The sequence below is a fragment of the Eufriesea mexicana genome, unplaced genomic scaffold (genome assembly GCF_001483705.2).
Source record: "Eufriesea mexicana isolate 0111107269 unplaced genomic scaffold, ASM148370v2 scaffold1596, whole genome shotgun sequence".
Taxonomy (NCBI): Eukaryota; Metazoa; Arthropoda; class Insecta; order Hymenoptera; family Apidae; genus Eufriesea; species Eufriesea mexicana.
The window spans coordinates 143,724-165,315 of NW_016909691.1; the positions used below are offsets into that span (position 1 = coordinate 143,724).

General features: G+C 38.4%; 1 protein-coding gene across 1 annotated transcript in view; it reads left to right on the forward strand.

Annotated features, from left to right (window-relative positions):
- Positions 1 to 363: 363 nt before the first annotated feature.
- The window catches only part of uif (sushi, von Willebrand factor type A, EGF and pentraxin domain-containing protein uif), a 55,707-nt gene continuing 34,478 nt past the window's right edge, over positions 364 to 21,592 (forward strand). The window contains exon 1 of the mRNA XM_017901283.1: positions 364 to 521. The gene's annotated coding sequence lies outside the window, so the exon portion shown is untranslated. The remainder of the gene's footprint in view (positions 522 to 21,592) is intronic.

Here is a 21,592-nt window from a genome sequence, read left to right on the forward strand (position 1 = left end):
CTCCTCCACCTTGCCAGCTCGCCTACGTTCACGTCTGCTTCCTTTTCTCTCTCTCCCTTCCAGCACCGGGCCTATCGGCGTGTCTTCTCGAGGAGAGAAGCCTCTTACTCGGCCAGCTCGCGCCGTTCACCTGGAGAGAGAGAGAACCGGGTTCCTCAGTCTCGAACCGGTGGGCCGGAGGGAAGGAGCTCCGTGACCCTGAATCCATTCCGTTCGCATCTCGTTTCACCATTTTTCCTATTATTTCGCCCGTTCTTTCTCTCTACTCGCGACTTCTCACCCCGTGGACCTAGCATCTGCCAATCGTTTCGTCCAGGTCCTCACCGTGACCCCTGTGATCGCGTTTGCGCCAGTACACCGTACGACTGTGCCAGAGGAACGGTTTCTGCTCTCGTCGCTTCAGCGTGGAGGCTCGGTTTTGTGCAGTGAATTGTCGTCGACTCGCGCTGAGACCTTCTGTGCCGTGTACATGTACCCAGGACAGGGATCGCGGCGTGGAACGTAGGAGAGCAACAAACAAAGTAAGTTTTCCCGGATAGCTGCCAGCTATGACTCACAAGGACGGCACCGTGACAGTTCGCGTCTCTTTTTTCGTGGTTCCACCGGCCAGCCAGTTGGGTCGAAACTTGACACTCCCGTTCAAATTCCTGACCAGTCTATGACCAGTTGCTCGAACAACGATTAGGAGCTTAGCAGGATCTGGTGTCTAAACTTGCTCGAGTTAGAGGGACGCTAATGGTCAACAGTTTCTAACGAGCCTGAGCTCGATGGCCTGCAATATGGTTCGTTCTGATGGACGTTAGAGGAAGAGCAAGCAAGGTGTCTATGATGCTGGGTAGATCGGGCGATTAGGTGGACTGCACGGTTTGATGTCTTCTTTCAGGTGTCGAGGATCGTGTCGATGCAGATAATCGTTATACCAAAACTATACTGCGAATCGGTACAGTTTACATTAGCACGGTCTTCTTCCATTTTTCCACCTCCCTTTTGGCATCTTCCATCTGGGTTCTCCATTATTTTCGCTATTTCTGTGACCAAATTTAAAATTCGAGTACACCTATCACCTACATGCCCACCTATGGTGCACAGAAGAAGGATGATCGCGGTAGAATCTTCGATTGAAAAATTGACACGAGTCTCTCGCGATCCTGGAAACTTTGTTCGACAATTTCGTGAAAATTCTCTGAGATTGGTTTCGATGGCCACTTTCTAACCCGAGAGTCTCTGCCGCGAGGAAAGTTACGGAGGAAAGAAGCTTGGAATGTCTTGTTCGAAGTGATATCTTGGCTTCGGAAGGTGAAGATTGGTAAGATTGAAACGATTGCGAGGTATCGGAGAAGAAAAATGGAGGCTATGGTGTTCCGCTGGTTAATTAATGGGTGGAAGGAAACATAGGAGTGGCGAAATATCTTCTGCCGTTTCATTTTCTTCTATTTCGAACGGTCGAGCGCGCGATGCCGAACGGTACACGCTTCTCTTCGACTTCTTTCAGCGTAGAACCTGCGCGATTTTCGTTCTGCTCAGTGAGCTGTCGCAAACATCGACGTGTGCTACGTAAAATGTGGAAACGGAAGCCTCGGGATTCGCAGATTAAATCTGCCGTGATGCTACGTTTTTCATTTTCGCCTCGGTTGCGCCACAGTATCAGGAGAATCTAAGATCTTTATTCCGAGACTTTCGCGGAGCTGGAATTTTATAACGAATTATAATTACAAAATCGAAGGATTCTTCTGAACAACCGTACAGGAAACGGAGGAAGAAAGTTTACGATTCGTTGGTGACTATCGTGCATCTTGGTTTTAATGGTGCATTTATAAAATTCGAACGTTCTTCGTGCATTCCATTTTGCAATCTTCGAAAAATGATAATCTTCTTTAGACAGAGGATAGAATACTTAATTGTAGAGTGGCTGAGGTATTTAATGACGAGGAAGGTGGTTGAAGAAATTAATTTATAGAATTCGAATATTTTATATCTATATTATATTAATATTAATATTATAATTATTATATTAATATAAATATTATATTTTATATTTTTTTCTTTTTTTATACTATCGAAATTTAAAATTAGTATTCAAGGTAATTCTCGTGTAAAAAAATTTTCTGTATAAATTTCTGTACAGAAAAAATCTGAGCTTCGAATGTTTGGAATGTTTGAAATTTACAGAATTCGAATCTTCCTTTCTACATACCTTTAAAATTATATTTTATAAGTAATTTTTAAGAAGATTAATAACGTTATTATTTCATAAATAGAATCTACTAAATAGTGTCCTACTGGGTCCACAAACATTGGTTGCTAGGAGACAAAGAGGCCCCACTGACAACTGTAAAACTATCATTTAATTTCTATAAAAGGAGCATAGAAGCATATAAATTTGAATTACGTGATACAATAATAATATTGTAATTTTTATTATATTTTCAAGCCACTGGAAAATCATTAACATTTTCAACATAATCGCCATTGCTATTGACCTAACAGTAATCTGAACCTAAATACAAAATACACAGAGAGTAATAATTAAGGAAACACCATAAAAATAAACAGATACACACAATTACACTCTTACACCATAAATGAATATTAATTTTCCCAAAAATGGCAGCAAAAATGGCCACTATTGGCCAATTTTGACATCAATGTGACAAAATATTTAAGACTGATAATTTTGCCCGATTTAATAATTTTTCTAAGTAGTTATGAAGCTCATATTATGTTCTTAAATACTCGAGATTGTAACCCTAATTTTTCTCCAAGTGGTAGACCAATGTTTCACCAATTTTAATTGAAGACGTTCGCAACCATATGTTGTAATTTCTCCCTACACTAAAATCGAATCTTCCGCGCAAATTTCCTCGGAACACGAAGAACAATGTATCCAGCACTTTCGTCCTTAGCAGGAACTACCGGTTCCGTCATTGAAACGTAAAACATTCGGTGTAAAATTCACGGGCTAGAAGTCGCGCAAGAATGGCGGAGCTGAATTGATGGAAGAGAAAGCTTGTTCCTCGAACGACGAAATCCGAGTGGCGTTGTGCGTTCTTTGACCACGTGAATCGCCGATCTAATAGCCTAGCTGGTCGTAAAAATTAAGGAAATCGCCTATAATTTGCTTAATAAAAGCCAGGGGGGGAAAATCCGCGGCACCCCGAATGGAAAGGTTATTTAAATCGTTCCGCCATTTTCTTTCCCGTAACTCGAATCACTTCGTTTCCCATTGCTCTTTTCGCCTGCATAATAAAAACCTTTGCCGGTGGGTAATACAAATTAGCTCGTAGTTACTCTAACGACTCGAGGAATCGAAAGTTGACTGTTGTGGGGTTCGAAGTTAGCGGGATTATGGTTAACATAATCACGATGAAATGGACGAATCGTTGAATTATTTAGTCTCTGATTAGGTTTATATATGGTGTGATAAGGTGTGATTACGATGATGAGTTTGCGTGCCTGGTGGAAGTGTAAAGAAATACGGACACGTGTCGTGTTCCTGGCTTGTTCAAGGGTTAGTGAAACGAGAACACGATGCAGGCGATGAAAGATCATCGAGTCGTGTTGCACCATTTTTAGGCTTCGGATCTATTTTACAGGATTCTCGGAACTCGAGTATTAATTATACTTCCTTTTCGGTCGCGAGTTATTTGAAATTGCATGTAAATTGGACTCCAATTTAAGTTTTATAGAGTATTACATTCTGGGGTAGTTTGAAAGGAATTGGGAAAAGATGACGTGTCAAAAATAGAAATGAGATGTTATGTGTGAAAATATTGGAAATATTAATTTGCTATGTGAGAGATGCATACGTACCTAAAAACTTAACTTATGTTTAAAAGTATAAATAAAAGTGTCCTAAATTGATCATAAATCTGCCAATTTTTGATAAAGTAATTTTCAAGCCCTAGACTTGAGTTTAAATATTCAAACTTGTATAAGATGATTAACAAAGTTAAAATAGCAATTTTTTGAAACTTCCAAAATTTCTTTTCGTGTACCACAAGTACCCTAGCACCTGTTCGCTGTCATGAATCAATCACAAATCTCCCAATTTCTTTGAAAATAATTTTCGAACACTATACTTGAATTTAAATTCTCAAATTACCAAAAGATGACTAAGCAAATTAAAATAATACCTTTTAGAAGCTTCCAAAATTTCTTTTTGTGTACCCTAAGTAACCCAGCACCTGTTCTCTGTCATAAATCAATCAAAAATCTCCCAATTTCTTTAAAAACAATTTTCAAACCCTATATTTAAGTTCGAACCTTGGAACTCCCAGAAGATGACCAACAAACATAAAATGACACCTTTAAGAAACCCCCAAAATTTCCATTCGTGTACCCCAGACACCCTAACATCTGCTCCCAGCACTCCACCAGCGGCAGCTTGCACGAACCATCCTATACACGAGTACGGAGCCCCGAGGTCGCTAGTCCCTTGTCCAGCAGAGATCTAAATAATAATGGTGGACAAGTGAAAACGCCTGGACGCGAAGTATAAATTGCTTTGGAATCCAGTGGCCCGGTACGACTGGTTCTGCTTTCCTTTAGGTCGGACCTGGCCATGGTGCTGCCATTATGCGAGAGCGGTAACAAGAAAGTTCGGATTATGCGGCTTTTAGGTTAGGTCGATAGGCTGGCCAGGTAGGCGAGCAACGCTGGTACGCGTGGGTGGACGCTTAGGTGTGCCTTAGAACCTCTACAGCCAATTTGTTACGGTTTCGTTCGACCGTTTGACATCGACCTGTTTCTACCAACGAAATTTCTCTGGGACTTCCTCTTGGGGGACTAGCTAGACTGGGACTTATTGTGGGCAGCATAAAATCAATGAGATAAAATCCAAGAGGTTAGGAAGAAATTAAAGAGAGAGAGAGTTGGAAGAATTATTTATTGAAGTAATTATAGTTGGAAGTCATCCTTTTAGTGATCATTGTATAATGACAACTAGGGAGAATCTAATTTTTTGATTTCAGTATTAACCCTTTACACTGGACGATTTTTTGGTTAGGGAAGAGTAGAAATTCAAAGATTCTCTAGTAAAAAACTGGCAATACTTTTCTCAGCAGTAAATAAAGAATTGTGTAATAATAGAATTGTAGAATTATTTGATTTCGATACCTCGAACACTATTACGTTACATTAAATTTGATATATTAATTAATATCGATCTTCGAAATTTCATCAAATGGCGACTGAAGGGCTCGAGTGCAAAGGGTTAACCCTTTGACTAAGGCAGGCTTTGAAACGCACCGGTTGTACCACATGAGTAAGAATTCGTTTACAATGTCTGTCGAGAACGGCAAAATTTTGGGTAGAGATGCGCCCTCCGTGTCAGAAAAGCAAACTGTGGTGACCGCTTATATGAGTCCTCCCGTATCACAGAAGCAAACTGTGGTGAGCGCTTATATGCGCCTTCCGTGTCACAAAAGCAAAATTTCTGAGCGCGTATATGCGCCCACAGTAGCCAACCAAACCTTCTCATAACAAGTAACCGTGTAGGATAAGAAGGAAAAGAATGAAGAAAATTTCCAGGAATATCAAGGGAGAGTTTGCCTGTGGATTGTTAACGCATTCGAACCTAGGATTATTCATTAATCCTAGTTGTGGTTGTGGATAATTGGAGTATGTTCTAAATACGAATTGGAGTGTTTGATGTTATTTAGGTGAAGTGATAAAGAGGGACTAATAAAAGAGTGTGAGAGTTTATGGATTGTTTGTGATTTGGTGTCATTAGGTCCCTTTATTTGATTCAAAATTGTGCCCATATATTTTATATTTTGTTCCAATTTTGGATTTTACACTGACCGAATGAAGGATAAATAACCAAAATTTTTGTATTCACGGAGAAAAATATTTCGCAAAGCAAGGGATATTGGTTAATGGAATAACCAATCTACTTTTTACCTGCAGTAATAGGCAAAGTAATTACCGGAGAAGTGGCACGATAACTTTATTTCTTCCAATTTTTTACCAGCATCGTAATTCGTTGATACACCTCAGAGTAACAGGAAAATTATATCGAGCGTTTCGACCTGGTTCGAACCTAGAGCAACATTCCGGTATACCGTTCGCGACTATCAAAATGCCATTTGGGCATTTCAAATCTGTAATGGCGGCCCCGACTTCCCACGCGAGCCAGCAGCCAGCGCGATGGAAAAAGACATAATCGAATCTAACTAGAACGCGACAAAATTCAGTCTCCGCCGTTTGGATCGTGACTTAACAACAAATTCGCGCAAACCGAGGCGTAACTTGGTTAAGGTACCGTTATGGTACTCCGGCAAGTACCATCGTCCTAAGACATTCCGATCGCGTAACAAATTTCGAATCGTGTTCCGGGGCAACGTTTCGTCGTGTTCGATGATGATTTCTTGTAGGCATCCTCCATTTTTCTCCAATTTAACCGCGAAACGAGCGAATCTAGGACTCGAAGAGTCGGTAGGAGAGGAAATCTTGAAAAAAGGATATATTCTCGCATTGCCTTTTCATGGTTACTCGTGTTTAACTATGGTTGAACTATTTTTGGGCGAAATCGTGCATAAAATGGGATATAATTGGATACTCGAGTTGATGGAAATTTGTTTAGAGAGTAATAGCTGATTTATAATGTAAATTATTATTATTATTTTTGTTATTTGGTATTTAGAATTTGCATAAGTGTTTAAATATTGATAAATTAGTAACAGGAACTAATGGATGGTATTAAATAATAATATTAAACTTGAAAGTATAATTATACCCTAAAAGGAATTATTTTAATAAAAAATAAATTTTTTAAAGGAAATGTAAGCAATAATGTTTATATAGGATCCTTCCTAACCTATATTTTTAATAAATGAATTATTTTTGTTTAAAAGAAGAATATAAGTGATATGCTAATTTATAATGTGAAAAATTATTATTATTTCTGTTACTTGGTATTTAGAATTTGCATAAGCATTTAAATATTAATAAATTAGTAACAGAAACTAGTGGTATTAAATAACAATATTAAATTTAAAAGTATAATTATACCTTAAGTGGAACTATTTTAATAAATAGTAAATTTTGTTGGAGAAAATATGAACAATAATCTTTATATAAAAACTTTCCTAACCTATATTTTTAATATAGCAACTATTTTTGTTTAAGAGAAGAATATAAATGAAAGATAAGTATATCATCAACGGATAAAATGGCTCCTGCCATTTTTAAACATACTAAACATAACCTATACACCAAAAGAACCACGATGCTTTAATAATAACTTTATTTCATAATAATTTATACAAGAACCTTCCTAACCTATGTTTTCAATATAGCAATTATTTTTGTTTAAAGGAAGAACATAAGTGACCTCAATATTTGACCTTAATCTGTCCACCATTTTAATCAACACCAAATTAAAATGGCTCCTACTATTTCTAAAAAATACTAAAAACAACCTACACATCGGAAGAATCATCGTACTTCAACAATAATTTTCCTACGACTCAAAGGTCAGCTTAAGAAAATTTCAAGGTCACCTTAACATCCTTCAAATTACCATACCAAGCCAATAGAGTAGATGGAATTTCCAATCATGTCGCAGCTGAAGGATCATTTTCTGATACATACCAGCAAGAGGAGGTTAAAACTCGCAGCAGATCTCATCACGTGATTAATGCAATCTTCTAGTCGCAACAATTGCAGACGACCCCTAAACATACTGCAGCCCGATGGAACGTGGATATAGCTGTTGAACGGAATCATGCAACTATGACCACGCCCTGCATGCTACCGTAGCGCTATTCAGACTATCTGTCAAGCCTAACTGCACCGAGCTCCGAGTGCAGTATCGTAAATTCGCTAGTAGTGTCAGTAGCACGAACACTAGAAAGCTGCATGTGTCGTGTATTTCGAGTATCCCGGTCGATTGGCAAGAAATCGACGAAATTAATTACCTTTTCAACGAACCTCCTCTGTTAGACCAACCATAACTCTGCCTCACCTCACGGAGTCTTCTTCTAGGTTAGGAAGACTCATTCGTTGAACGTTGCTCTATAGAAGGATCGAGAGATTTTGGGTCAATGTAGCTGTTCAAAAATGATTTAATCATTTTATATCTGGGAAAAGAGCTCTTTAAAAATCATATAAAAATAATTGGAAATGAAAATGTTGAATATAATCGTATTAACAAAATTATGAAGACTGACTGTCGTGATTATGCGAGCATCGAATGTTCATTCGGAAAAGGAAACGTTCTTTTTATAATAATTTTATAGAATTATCGTACATACGGAAGGTGACTTCCTCCTCGAAGCTTGAAATAAAAGTAACAATATTTGAATGTGGAAAATCAGGTTAGGCTCTCGTGTAATGGAAAAGAAGGCTTCGTGTTGGGAAGGAAAAATGAAGCAAAATGCAACAACAAGGGAACTTTGAAGCTGAAAAACCTTGCAGGCACAGAGTGAATTCTGATCGAGATAACGTGCAATTATAAAATCTGGGAACACTTGTTCGAAGGAAATTAAATCAGCCTGTACCTTCGTTAAGAGGCACTCGGAGAGATTATAGAGCGAAACAGGTATTCGGAGGGAAAAGTTTCGTTCGAACCGTGCTGGAAACGGAAACTCAAAAGTCAGAGTTACGAAATACCATCGCGAGATAATATTGCAATGCGGTCAGACCGCATCGCGATTCAACACAGGCACACCCTGTATAATATGCTTGGCATTTGCCTAGGCGTTCCTCTTATATACGTTTACAACGTGTCTCCTCGTCGTTTTCAACGACCCATAAGTAAATCTCTTCGTTAGAGGCCACGTGGTCTGTCAGTGTCAGCGATAAATCCAAGAATTTCGTTTCGACATTATTTTATTAACGTGTCGTCGGTCTATGGATCGAAACAGATATGAAACTCGACAATTATCACACAGAATTGTGTTGAAATACATTTGAAAACCTAAATTTGAGATATTAAAATGAACTAAGTATTAGAATTTAATAGTGTGAACAATTTAAATGAAATTGTTTCGGGTGCTCCGTATAGGTTAGATTGGCAAAGGTACATATAGGTTATGTTAACTCGCGTTGCAGTAATGCCTGACAAATTATTATGCTATGAATAAAATTTGTGAGACTAAAATGAACTAAATATTAGAATTTAATAGCGCGAACAATTTAAATGAAATTGTTTCGGGTGGTCCGTATAGGTTAGGTTGGTGAGGGTAGATATAGGTTATGTTAACTCGTATTATAGCAATACCTGAAAAATTATTATGCTATGACTGAAATTTGTGAGACTAAAATGAACTAAATATTAGAATTTAATAGTGTGAACAATTTAAATGAAATTGTTTCTGGTGGTTCGTACAGGTTAGGTTGGTGAAGGTAGATATAGGTTATGTTAACTCGCGTTGTTGTAATACCTGAAAAATTATTATCCTGCTTGAAATAGTATTTGAGTAATCGATCAAAATTGTTGAAATAATGTATCTTAGGTTATGTGGATTCTCTGAGACTTGATTAGTAACGTCAATCACGTTGAAATTACAATGGAACGGTATTCTGTTGATGGACTATTAATTAGCTGTTTATACCGTGGAATGAATTCTTAGGAATACTGTCAGGGATCGTATTTGTTTCGCGCAACATAATCGCAGAGATTCAGAAGTTTGGTAAACTAACCTCAAAACCGTAACAGGCTCGCTGCTATAATTAAACTAGTATCAAATAAAAGTACTAGGTATGTTTTAAATATTTATTCGAATCAATTAACCATAACCTAATCATTCCAATTTTTTTACTTTTTTATTTTTTACCAATTTTCATTGTGGTTTTTTGTTACATTTTAAGGGACGTCCAAAACCTTTAGAAGTTGCTCTTTTAACAAAATAAACAGAATTTCCTCGCTTCTCTTATGATAGCAAAACGATTCGATAGAACAAATACCAATCAGCTATAAATCATCCGATTATTGGCGTAAGCAGCCGAAGAACGTGAGAAGCGCGTGCAGTCGCGAAACGAGAATAAACGGTTTATTACGCGATAAAAAGCGACACGCTTCGAACCTCGACCCTGAATTACCCACAGTCGTTTATTTATCTCGCCGTGCGCGCATATTCGACGTCCACGAACCAACGGTAAATTTTACCATTCTAGCCTTCTCAAACGGAAAGCCAAAAAAAAGTCTCTCATTAGAGCTGAATCCACCATAGAATATCTCAACCAAAACCTTGTCCACATTAATCAAGTTACACGACTTCGAGTTGCTCGGGAGTGCTATAATTCGAATTAAATCCAAAATGGCGCCGAACGAATTAACATTCCCGTAAGAGGTCTCTAACAGCGAATAAAATGAAATATAATAATATTAAATTGCCAAGAATTTTGAAAAGTCAAGTTCGAAAAGATTCTCCATTAATTCACGCAACTTCCAATCTCTAAATACAAACTCTTAAAAAATTAGACACCTCGACGTTGCTTTATTTACCCTTACTCAGTCGTCCAAACATAACCTCGCTTCGACAAACCTAGAAATATTATCATTGCCTCATTTGTTCGTACTCAGACTTCCAAACATAACCTCACTTCGAGAAACATGGAAATCTCGTCGTTGCTTAATTTGTTTTTACCGAGTCCCCTAAAGATAACCTCACTTTTAAAAGTACCAGACACGTTACTCTTCGATTCATCTCATGTTATCCAAACAATTCACGTTATCCAAACAACGCTTACAGAATGACCGTTTCTAGTCAGGAAATGTCGAAGAAAAATTAGAGAGATAATTCAAACAAAGTTAATAACGACGTCACGTGGTTAGGTTAGGTTACGAGTCGAGCTGGGATTGAAACGACTCGAGCAAGTCGACCAACGTGAACGAGGCTTAACGTCGTCGAATTGTCCTTCACGCTGGTTCGTCGCTCCTCGTTCGTTACCAGCACGACAATAATCACGCTGGTCGTACACGCCGGACTAATGAGTTGAATATTAATGGCGTTAACGGTAGAGCCAGTGGACGCGCGTGTGCGTGTAGCAAAAGCAAAATCGAGCAACCGGTAAAACGTTGCCGGAGTCGATAATTACCGACTGGAATTCAGCGGGGATTTATTTACCCACCATCGAATGGTAATTATCTGATTAACCACGGGATTCTTGGGGAGGATTGAATTAAACACGTGTCGCTAGTGTCGACTTACTCGGCCATCGCGTCTCGCGAGAAATCCACCTGTTGCTGGCCCGTTGTTACCGGTCAGCTTTCGAGCCGAAGGAACTAGGAATGCGCTTGCACAATTCTAGAGACTAGATGACGAAAGAGCCTTAAAGAATGCTGTGCGTTTGCTGGCTGGATTCTGGGCTCGATTCTTTCTTCATCCACGTCGGGCATTTGCATTGCGAATTAGAGTTACGACTCTGTGGCATAGCTACGTATACAGCAGAGTTCAGGATTCGAAAATTATGTGGAAATGGATGAAGGAATTTTAAGTCGTGCATAGTTTTAGGGAGAAGTGGAAATTTAGTTGAATTTAGAAAAAGAATTTTAAGGTTATGGAATTAAAATTGAAGTGATTTCTTTGCTAGCCTTTTCTTGGAAGAATTTTGAGGTTATGGAATGACTACTAAGCTGATGATTTAGTAAATCAAGAAGAATTTTGGTGTGAATATTAAGTATAACTCGGGGAGCTTAAGATTTGAAAATTATTTAGAGAATTTAGAGTCTGTGGTGGCAATGTTGAGAAAGGAATTTTCAGATTATGTAAATGAACTTCAGAAAAGGAATTTTACTGTCATGAAATAGATATTGGAGTGATGTGGGAGATCCAAGAAGAAATTTATGAAAGAAAATTATAGAGAAAATACAACTAGGGGAGCTTCAGATTTGAAAATTCTTTAGAGACTAATAGATTCTATGGTAGCAATATTGAGAAAAGAATTTTTAGGTTATGTAAATGAACTTCAGAAAAGGAATTTTACTGTCACGAAATAGATATTGGAATGATGTGGGAGATCCAAGAAGAAATTTATAAAAGAAAATTATAAAGAGAATACTGAAATTCATCTTCCTTTAGAACTCCACCGAGAATTTCGAGGTTATGAGGCAAATACTGAAACAATATCTACAAAAATTCGCAAAGAATTGTAGGCTTATGAAACTAAAATTGCTATTACTCCATTTTTTAATTATTCCAAATTATACTAATTTTAATTACACCAAGAATACCCAAATTTCCAAAATAAAATAAAATGATTCATCATTTGCAAAGATAGAAGTGCCTACCACGAATCTACATCCTCTGGAAAGAAAGAGTTCGTTCTTCCTCGATGAAAACATGAATTGAATACCGTTATAGTATTTCAAAATTCATTGAAATCTTTTAGCAGCCATAGAAAGCCACTCCAGCGTGTCAATCTCACAGGAAGCGAGGACTGAAAGCAAGTTTCGATTCGAGTGGTAACCACACTCGTTCCTCTGCTGGTCGAAATTGCTTTTAACGAGAAAGCTTCGCGTGAGCGGGCGTTCGCTTCGCATACGCTGCGAAGGGCAACGTGAAATTAAACGCACGCACGTGAAAACAGCCGGCTTCGTTGTCGTGTGCAACGTGTCTATAGCGAGGTTAGGGTAAGCAGAGGGTCCCTTCGCAACAAAGGCGGCTCTCCAACTTCCTCTTACCGTGGCATTCCCACAAGGAAGCTAACCTAACCTGCACTTACGGCCAAAAGCTGTGCCCTTGCGGTTGCTTCGATGGCTGACACGTGCAAATTTCGTTCGACTTCTTGATGGATTTCTTGAATAAAGAATCACTGCTTGTAGTCACGTCGTGTGTCCAGAAAGTGACTTTGATAAATAAAATATACGGTTCCGTGCAATGGCTAATTTGGAAACCAAACGTCTTCAGAGTAGAGTTTATTACATATCTGTTTCTTATTTATATTTTCCAAAAATTAGAAACTATTAGAAGAATCATTTTTTGATGGGGAAACAATTGAGAAATTTAAATGGAACGATAGCCATTGACAATAATGATTACGGAATTTAATAATCAGTGGCTGTGTTAAGAAAATTCTAAAATCTTTTTTATTTCATTTTAAGGGAGAAAAGAAATTTTATCTGAATATCTAGTTGTGCAAATATTTTATAGATTATATTAGTGGATGTGATTTTAACACTGATTATTAATACTGATGCTCATGAGCCCATGGGGTACTTCAGGCTACCTTAAATGCATATATAAATTGGACATCCAACTTGATAAATACAATATACAATTATTTAAATAGATACAATATAAATTTTAAATAAAAGTGCATGTACTTCTATTTAAAATTCTCCTATTCCACCCCTGGTATATATATCCATACATAGTATCTTATTTCGAAACCTCCAACGCTACTATAATAGCAACTGCAAACTCCCTAAAACTAACCCGACATAACCTCAAATAAAATCGGTTGAGACAATGAGTAGAATGTATGGGAAATAGACTGTAGTGTATCGGAAAGACAGCAATCTATACAAAATATCCTATTTCAAAACCTCCAGAGCTAAATGGCAACTGAAAACTCCTTAGAACTGACCTGACATAACCTCAAATTAAATCGGTTGAGATAATGAATAGAATGTATAAGAAACAGACTGTAGTGCATGGAAGAGACAGCAATCAATACATAACATCCTATTTCGAAACCTCCAAAGCTAAATAGCAACTGAAAACTGCTTAGAACTGACCTAACATAACCTCAAATTAAATCGGTTGAGATAATGAATAGAATGTATGGGAAATAGACTGTAGTGTATCAGAAAGACAGCAACCAATACATAACATCCTATTTCAAAACCTCCATGGCTAAATAGCAACTGAAAACTGCTTAGAACTGACCTGACATAACCTCAAATTAAATCGGTTGAGATAATGTAAATTGATTGTACGGAAAATAGATTGTAGTGAATCGAAGAATCAGCAACCCATACATAACAGCTTACTTTAAAGCTTCCAAAGCTAAATAGCAACTGAAAACTCCTTAGAACTAACCTGACATAACCTCAAATAAAATCGGTTGATATAATGAATAGAATGTATGGAAAATAGACTGTAGTGTACCAGAGAAATAGCAATCAATACATAACATCTTATTTTAAAGCTTCCAGAGCTAAATAGCAACTGCAAACTCCCTAAAACTAACCCGACATAACCTCAAACGAAATTGGTTGGGACAATGAATAGAACGTAAAGGAAACAGACTATAGCGTATCGGAGAAATAGCAAAACTCGTTCTGGGTTCGAACAACTCCGACAACAGGTCCACTTAGACGCGAGTTTCCGCTAGTCCCGGATAAAACTCGAAGGTATTCTAATCGCGCGAACGTTAGCCTCGCCGTGTATCATTAAACGTGTGCGCGCGGGCGCGTTTTTGTTAATCATGCCAGTCGAGCGTTTTCCCGTTAGCAGCGGAACGCAACAAGTCGGACGACACGATCGGGAGCGCATCGATGATGACCGGAAATTAGATCACATCCTCTGACGCGAGGAGGATCCACTGATGCCGCGAAAGGACACGCGCACGCGCGTGCCGTTTATGGCGAGGTAATTGGGCCACGTCGACCCATTCATCGAAAGAAGAACGATCAACCAGTGGCAGACCGTTGTAGACCCATTTGCATATCGCTCATACGTTCTGGAACGAGAATAATCTCTCACGATTATGCGAATTAATTACGACGACCTATTCGTCGCCCTCTATGCTGTGACTTGCAGGTTCCATGTGGGACTCGCAGGATCTGTGAATGGATTACTGGGTCAGGTTGGATTCCTTGGGTCTTGCATCGATACGTGTCTTTAAGTTAGAGCTTGGTCTAAGTTTTAGATCGTTGGAATGTCTCGAAATACGTATCTGCTTTTAGGTTAGGTTTGAACTTAACATTCGGTTCATTGATTTATGACATATGTATTCGACTTTGGTTAGGTTTGATTTGATGTTTTAAATTTATGAATTGTGTACGTGGTTTTAGGTTAGGTTTGGTATGCACTCGGTTCTTTACTGCTATAGGAAATGTACATATGTACATATTATTATACATATGTATATTTATATAGCGTGATTTTAGGTTAGGTTTTGGATTCAAGCTTCCGTTTTAGGTTAGGTTTAACTGTAAATTCGAAGTTACTGAATTATAGAACACACACGTGACTGTAGAGGTTAGGTTCGACTACGGGACCAGGTTCTAGGATATAGAATATCGTGATTAACACCTGAATAAGATGCAGCTAATGTCTACGAGATGGATCATAAAGTTCTAATGAATTCTTCGGAAAAGTGGGTTCGAGTTGAAACATAGAAGCTTGTCACGCGCTTTTAACTTCACGGATAATGAAGTTTTACGATACACGTCGCGCGTAGTTAAAATTTAACGATCTGATTACATTACACCTCGCATTAATCTGATTCACGGATATCGTGAAACTTCATTGTACCCATTTCTTAGCCCACAAAATGTTACACGGATCTATCACGCGTTGAACCTGAATCCCCGGCAAACGGAATAAGAATAGAAATAAAATCCTGAGAACGTAACGATGACGCGGATAAATCAAACTTATTTTGCCACCAAAAAATATAGAACTCGGCTAGAGAAAGTTTACAAAAGGTGTTACAAAAGTGACTAACGTTGCCGAGAATTACAGTGAGCACTATAGCATATAATCCGTGGTAAGAAACGATATCGATACGTAAGCGGATGTACACACTTCGATCAGGTTCGCCAATATCCGCAACGAAAGCGAATAAATGTCTTCCTTTTGTCGGTTGCTCGTTCACCCGTGGGAGAATGAAATTAAGATCCATTCACCGTCGTACCAACAAGTATCTAAATTCACTTCCTAACAGCTTCGAGCTTTTGCTACTATTAATCCTATCGGGTACACTTTAACGATAATGTGGCAACTTCGCTTGGATCACGAATTTCGCTGCCCCGTCGAGAAATGGGCCATACACATGTGAAATGGACGATGAAAGGAAAGACGTGATTGGTCCATTACTTCTACGAGAAAAGCGATTATTTATATAACAGCGATTGTAATCTCTGCTGCGAGGGAAACATAGAAACACAGGAGAAAGAGGGAAAAAAGAAATTTAACTATGGTTAAAATCATGGTGAAAAATTGTAGTCGTTACGTGCTTATGGTACGTTTATTATAGTCTATTTTCTCATGTATGTATTGAAATTCGTACATATGAGTTATGCTTACGGTCGTAATTTGTTAGAATTATTGGCAATTACGTTGCAATTGCTAGGGGTTACTAGAACGAGTAGCGCTAGGGATCCCTAGAAGTTAAAGTGACTAGGTATCACTAGAAATTAAAACTACTAGGAAAAATTCACTCGAAAAATGTTTCCTTTCACAGAATGGAGTAGAAAAGGATAATAAAGTTTAAAATAATACATATTCTTTAGAAATTTTCCAAATATGAAAGTAAAGGATAAAAAGATCGAGAGATCGAGCGGAGTTGAGCAATATTAATCACCGTTTTATAAATTATTCGATTAGGATTTTACAGCAATATCCATCATGATCCGTAAGAGGTTACGTAAAACCTGCCACGAAGGTCGTATTCGTGTCTGGAATCGAGTAGCCTCTGGTATCGATTACCAATTTCGTCTAGGGACGGAAGTCGACGCGAAAGTCCATCTATGGCGGCGGAAGTGGCTGTTGAACAATGGCAACCGGTATCGGGACCCGTGACAACCGTACTCGTCGAGTTCGACGACTTTTATGTGTCATCTATGCATTTTAGATACTCTGACAAAGCATCGTACAATCACAAAAATATCTCAGAAATTTACTATCTAATTTCTCCCTATAACTTCAATCCATAGATCAAAGTCCACAAATTATTACGTTGGTCCATAAATATATAACAAATATTAAGAAATAAGAATGAACACCGGGAAAATTATGTCAAATACATCACTAATTAATTATCTAAATCATCACACAGTCATCTATTTTTATTTAATAGAGATAATAAGATAATTGAACACCATAAGCACTATATAAAACCTAAAATAACGTATCATAGGAAACTATGCTTCATAGTTACCCTAATATTGGTATCCAATACCATTACTTAATTTTCCATATTTCCACGATTTTCGCAATCCGTTCGAAGGAAACCTAGAGTTGAAAGGAACAACAAAATGGCACCGTCGGGTACCATTTAATGGCCATAATTCCCCATTTGCACGAAAATCATAAAGATAGGAATCGCGCGGATTAGGATCCATTATTCTCCCTATCGACGCGGAACTCCGGGATCGATCGAACGAAAACAGGTAATCGGGTTCCGCAGAACGACTATGTACCGTATACACCGTGGCGAATGCGAACAGCATGTCCGATCCCCTCTAACTCGCGCTGATGTAACAGCTGTTAAAACTATATCGCAAGGGATCCAGTTAGAAAGTATGTTTCCAGTATCATCGTAATTACCGTTTTAGCAGCACTTCCTGGTTACGTGGGCACCGTTATTCGGCATAGTGTCCGCAGACACGGTGAGATAAGCTTCCCTGCAGGATGCAGATACGATACGCAGTGGCGTCGAATCGATAAACGGCTCAGACCATCCGACGTTTTGCCGTAATGAACGGCTATCAGGGTAGAATAAGAGAAAGATTTTCTAGCACGGAACTCGAGTCCGAATGAGGCTTCCGAGATCTTCGTCTTCGATTCCACGGAGTCGAAGTGCATTGTACTCTGGATGGGTTTCGATTTGTTCGAGGAATTTTATTATCATCGGATAGTACGTTTTCGTAGATGCTAACCTATTTTCTAGGTTAGGTTTCAAGATCGGGAATCAATGAACGCTGATACTAAGCACAGGATACTTAGCATAGGACACTGAGCACAGGACACTGAGTATAGGACACTGAGCATAAGATACTGAGCACAGGACACTGAGCATAAGACACTAGAGCATAGGACACTGAGCACAGGACACTGAGTGTAGGACACTGAGCATAAGATACTGAGCACAGGACACTGAGCATAAGACACTGAGAATAGGACACTGAGCACAGGACACTGAGTATAAGACACTGAGCATAGGACACTGAGCATAGAACACTGAACATAGGACACTGAGTATAGGACACTGAGCATAAGATACTGAGCACAGGACACTGAGCATAGGACACTGAACATAGGACACTGAGTATAGGACACTGAGCATAAGATACTAAGCACAGGACATTGAGCATAAGACACTGAACATAGGACACTGAGCACAGGACACTGAGCATAAGACACTGAGCATAAGACACTGAGCACAGGACACTGAACATAGGACACTGAACATAAGACAGTGAACATAGGACACTGAGACTAGGACACTGAGCATAAGACACTGAGCATAGGAAATTTTTGAGCTATAAAGATTGCTCGATAGAGTAAGTAGTATATACTGTAGATGAATTTACGCGTTGCATTTTTGTTGGTTATGTTCTGTTCTTTATATTCGTGAACCTAGCTAAATTCCAGAATTTTGAATTATTCAACGAGGATCTAAAGTGAGTTTTGTGGTAAAAAGTTTCTATTCTTGGGAATATATTACCAAAGTCACGATTCGTGAAGCACGCTCTTGTATTTCGATAAATTTTTTCAATCAAGTTGTTACCAAAATGGCGGGTGCCTAGAGGGCGCTAATCTCGCCGATTTCGACTCGAACGCTATCTATGTTTATATTTTTCTACGCCTCATCTTCGGTCCATCTGTGAATACCTGCATTTCACGTAATACGTGCAGTTGTGTAATCCTTCGAATGCTATATTTATGCAAATTCAAGCCTATTTTCTAGGTTATGTTTCGTCATTGGAAGTTAACTCAAGCAAATCTCATTTTAAAAAATCTTTCTAATAAAATTAGCAATAAGTGAACTTATTAAGTGTAACTAACATTCTATTTCTGTTAGATCGCACAATTATATTTATATTTTATTATCCATGTTTATTCAAAAAACTTTTGAATCTGAATTCCGCCATGTTTTCTAAGTTTTACGATTCTACATTACCTAATGCTAGTCTAAAACGTATCTCGTATCCAGAAAATTTATCATTCCTGAAATAATTCGTGCTTCCAAAGATGAACTTACATTTCACTGAATTCTTTTACCAAAATGGCGCTGGTCTAGGGACTTGTGAACCCGCCAATTTCAATTCTAGCGTCTTCTATTCTAATTCTTGATATTTGTCGCTTAATTATTAGCTTAATTATTACAAGGTTCACTATTTATTTGTATTTTATATCGATTGGTGGGAATATTTGACAGAATCAAGAAACGCATGGACTCGCGCGTAATCGCGCGCGGTTTCGCGCGGAAGGCTGGTTGGAATCGCAGCTGGGAGTCGCTGCTCGGTTTTTACACGCACCGTTTCGTGCTGGTAAACCAGGAAACCCGAATACTTTCTAGTACTGACCTACAGCCGGAGATCGCGGTTTCCCTCCGCTTGCCGTTTTTATCCGGACACCCCGCGCCGTAGTTATTTTAATACGTTAATGAGCCATGGGCCAAAGCGTTTCGTCGCTTAAACGCCCCACACTCGGCTTAATTGGCTTTTACTCGGCAGCTTAGCCACTTTTAATGGCAATTTTTTTCGTCGTTTTTGTTCGACCGGAAAGCTCCCGCGGACGTGTCGAAATCTCCTCTCTTGTGGAACGATTGACTCCTGCCTGAGATTTTCTTCACTTACACGATACGTTTGATTTCCTTGATCTTTCTTTAAATTTTGTAGTATTAACAAATTTTTTTAAATTCACCTAAATTTCTTGCTTTACTTGGCCTTCCCTATTTAATCTGGGACTCCTTGGCTCTCTTGGTTTTCTACGTTTCCTTCCTCTCTTTCCTTCGTTTCCTTCATTCTCTTCGTCTTCCTGACTTCTCGTCTCTCTCAGTTCCTTTTCCTTCAGATTAGCCTTGGATTATGCTCGGGTAAGCTTGTAACTCGAATTTTCGTAATATTCGCGAGAAACCGGATGTCACTAGATCCCAAGAAAGTGTTTTTAATCGAGATGATTAATTCGGTTCAAAGAAAAATTCTTTTCATCAATCGTCATAGCTGATATTTTAGGTTCTTCTCTCGTATCGACTCGCAGACAACGTCAGATGACTTAAAAATATCGCGTCAAGTTTATGGAACTTTTTGTCTTGTGGTTTGAAAGAAACGCGCAGACCAAGCTCCTGCTTTTTGTCACCATTTGCGCCCGAGCTTAATGAGTTTCATGCAAATTGGCAGAGGTGTCGATGGAACGAGCTGCTTTGTGAATCGAGGACTTCGTGTTGAAAGAAGCGCAAATGCCCCGTAGCAACAACGCGAAGAGGAACGCCAGGCTTAATTTGATATACTCTAATTACCGCGTTGAGGTAACTTGTAATACGCGTCTGGCGTCGTCTATTTTTCTACTCTATAAACCGCCATTTTCTACGCCACTGTATACCTTCCTCGCCTCGGGAAACAGTTCAAACTTCGATATTTTATTTAATATTGGATCTATTTACATTTACACTTGCAATAATTAAAATAAATCTGAGCAAAACTGACCTGACCCTATCGACCATTGACTTACAATTAAAACAGTGGTGTCAAATTTGGAATGCGAGTCACGAAATGCAATTTTGGGAAATCTAGAAATCTAGGATTAAATCCAAATATAAAAGATCTGACAATTTATTTTCCTCTTTGAAAATTCCGTTTTATTATTTTAATAAAATCAGTTTGCAGCTTCGAAACCGTAAAGTGCACCTTGTAATCTTGTTAACGAGGTGTTTGACACGATAGTCTCGGATTACATAAGTATGGTAATATTTCTGACATAAGTATAGTAAAATATACTATACTTCTACGAGATACTACAAAATTAAATTACTTCGAGACTACAATTTTCCCCTGAACCATTACATAGTAATTTAATTTATTCCTACATAGAAATTCAAACGAGATTATATAATAATCCCCTAATTAATTTAATCAAATTTAATATTGTAACATTTAACACGAAATTTAAACATTCGATATAATACACTTTACTGCCTTTCAAAATTAAATTAAAGACAGAGACAGACAAAAATTCGACCAGAAAATTAGACAATAAATTCGATTCTCAATACTTCATCTTACATAATTATAAAATAGGTGTTTTCACAACGAAAGAACCACGTCTATCTGGAAAATGAGCAAATGTATAGAAGCCAATATATAAAGACGGATAATTAGCATGGAAAGGGAGCAAAGGAACTTGCGAAACAGGTGGTAGAAAATATGGAAAAGGCTCAGGAAATTGGCGAAATCGAACCCAAACCTAATGCAACTCTTACCCAAATCAAAACTAGTCAGTAAATTCGATTTTCATTGCGATCCTGTGATAAAATCTGAGCATCCACGACGAAAGAAACGTCTATCTGGAAAATGAGCAAATGCACAGAAGTCGATATCGAAAGACAGATAATTAGTATGGAAAGGAAGCAACGGAACTTGCGAAACAGGTGGTAGAAAATATCGAAAAGGTTCGGGAAACCGGAGAGTTGCTCAAGTTGGTCGGCCTGTTGGCTCAGGGCGCAACGATTGCACGTGTACCGCACACGCACG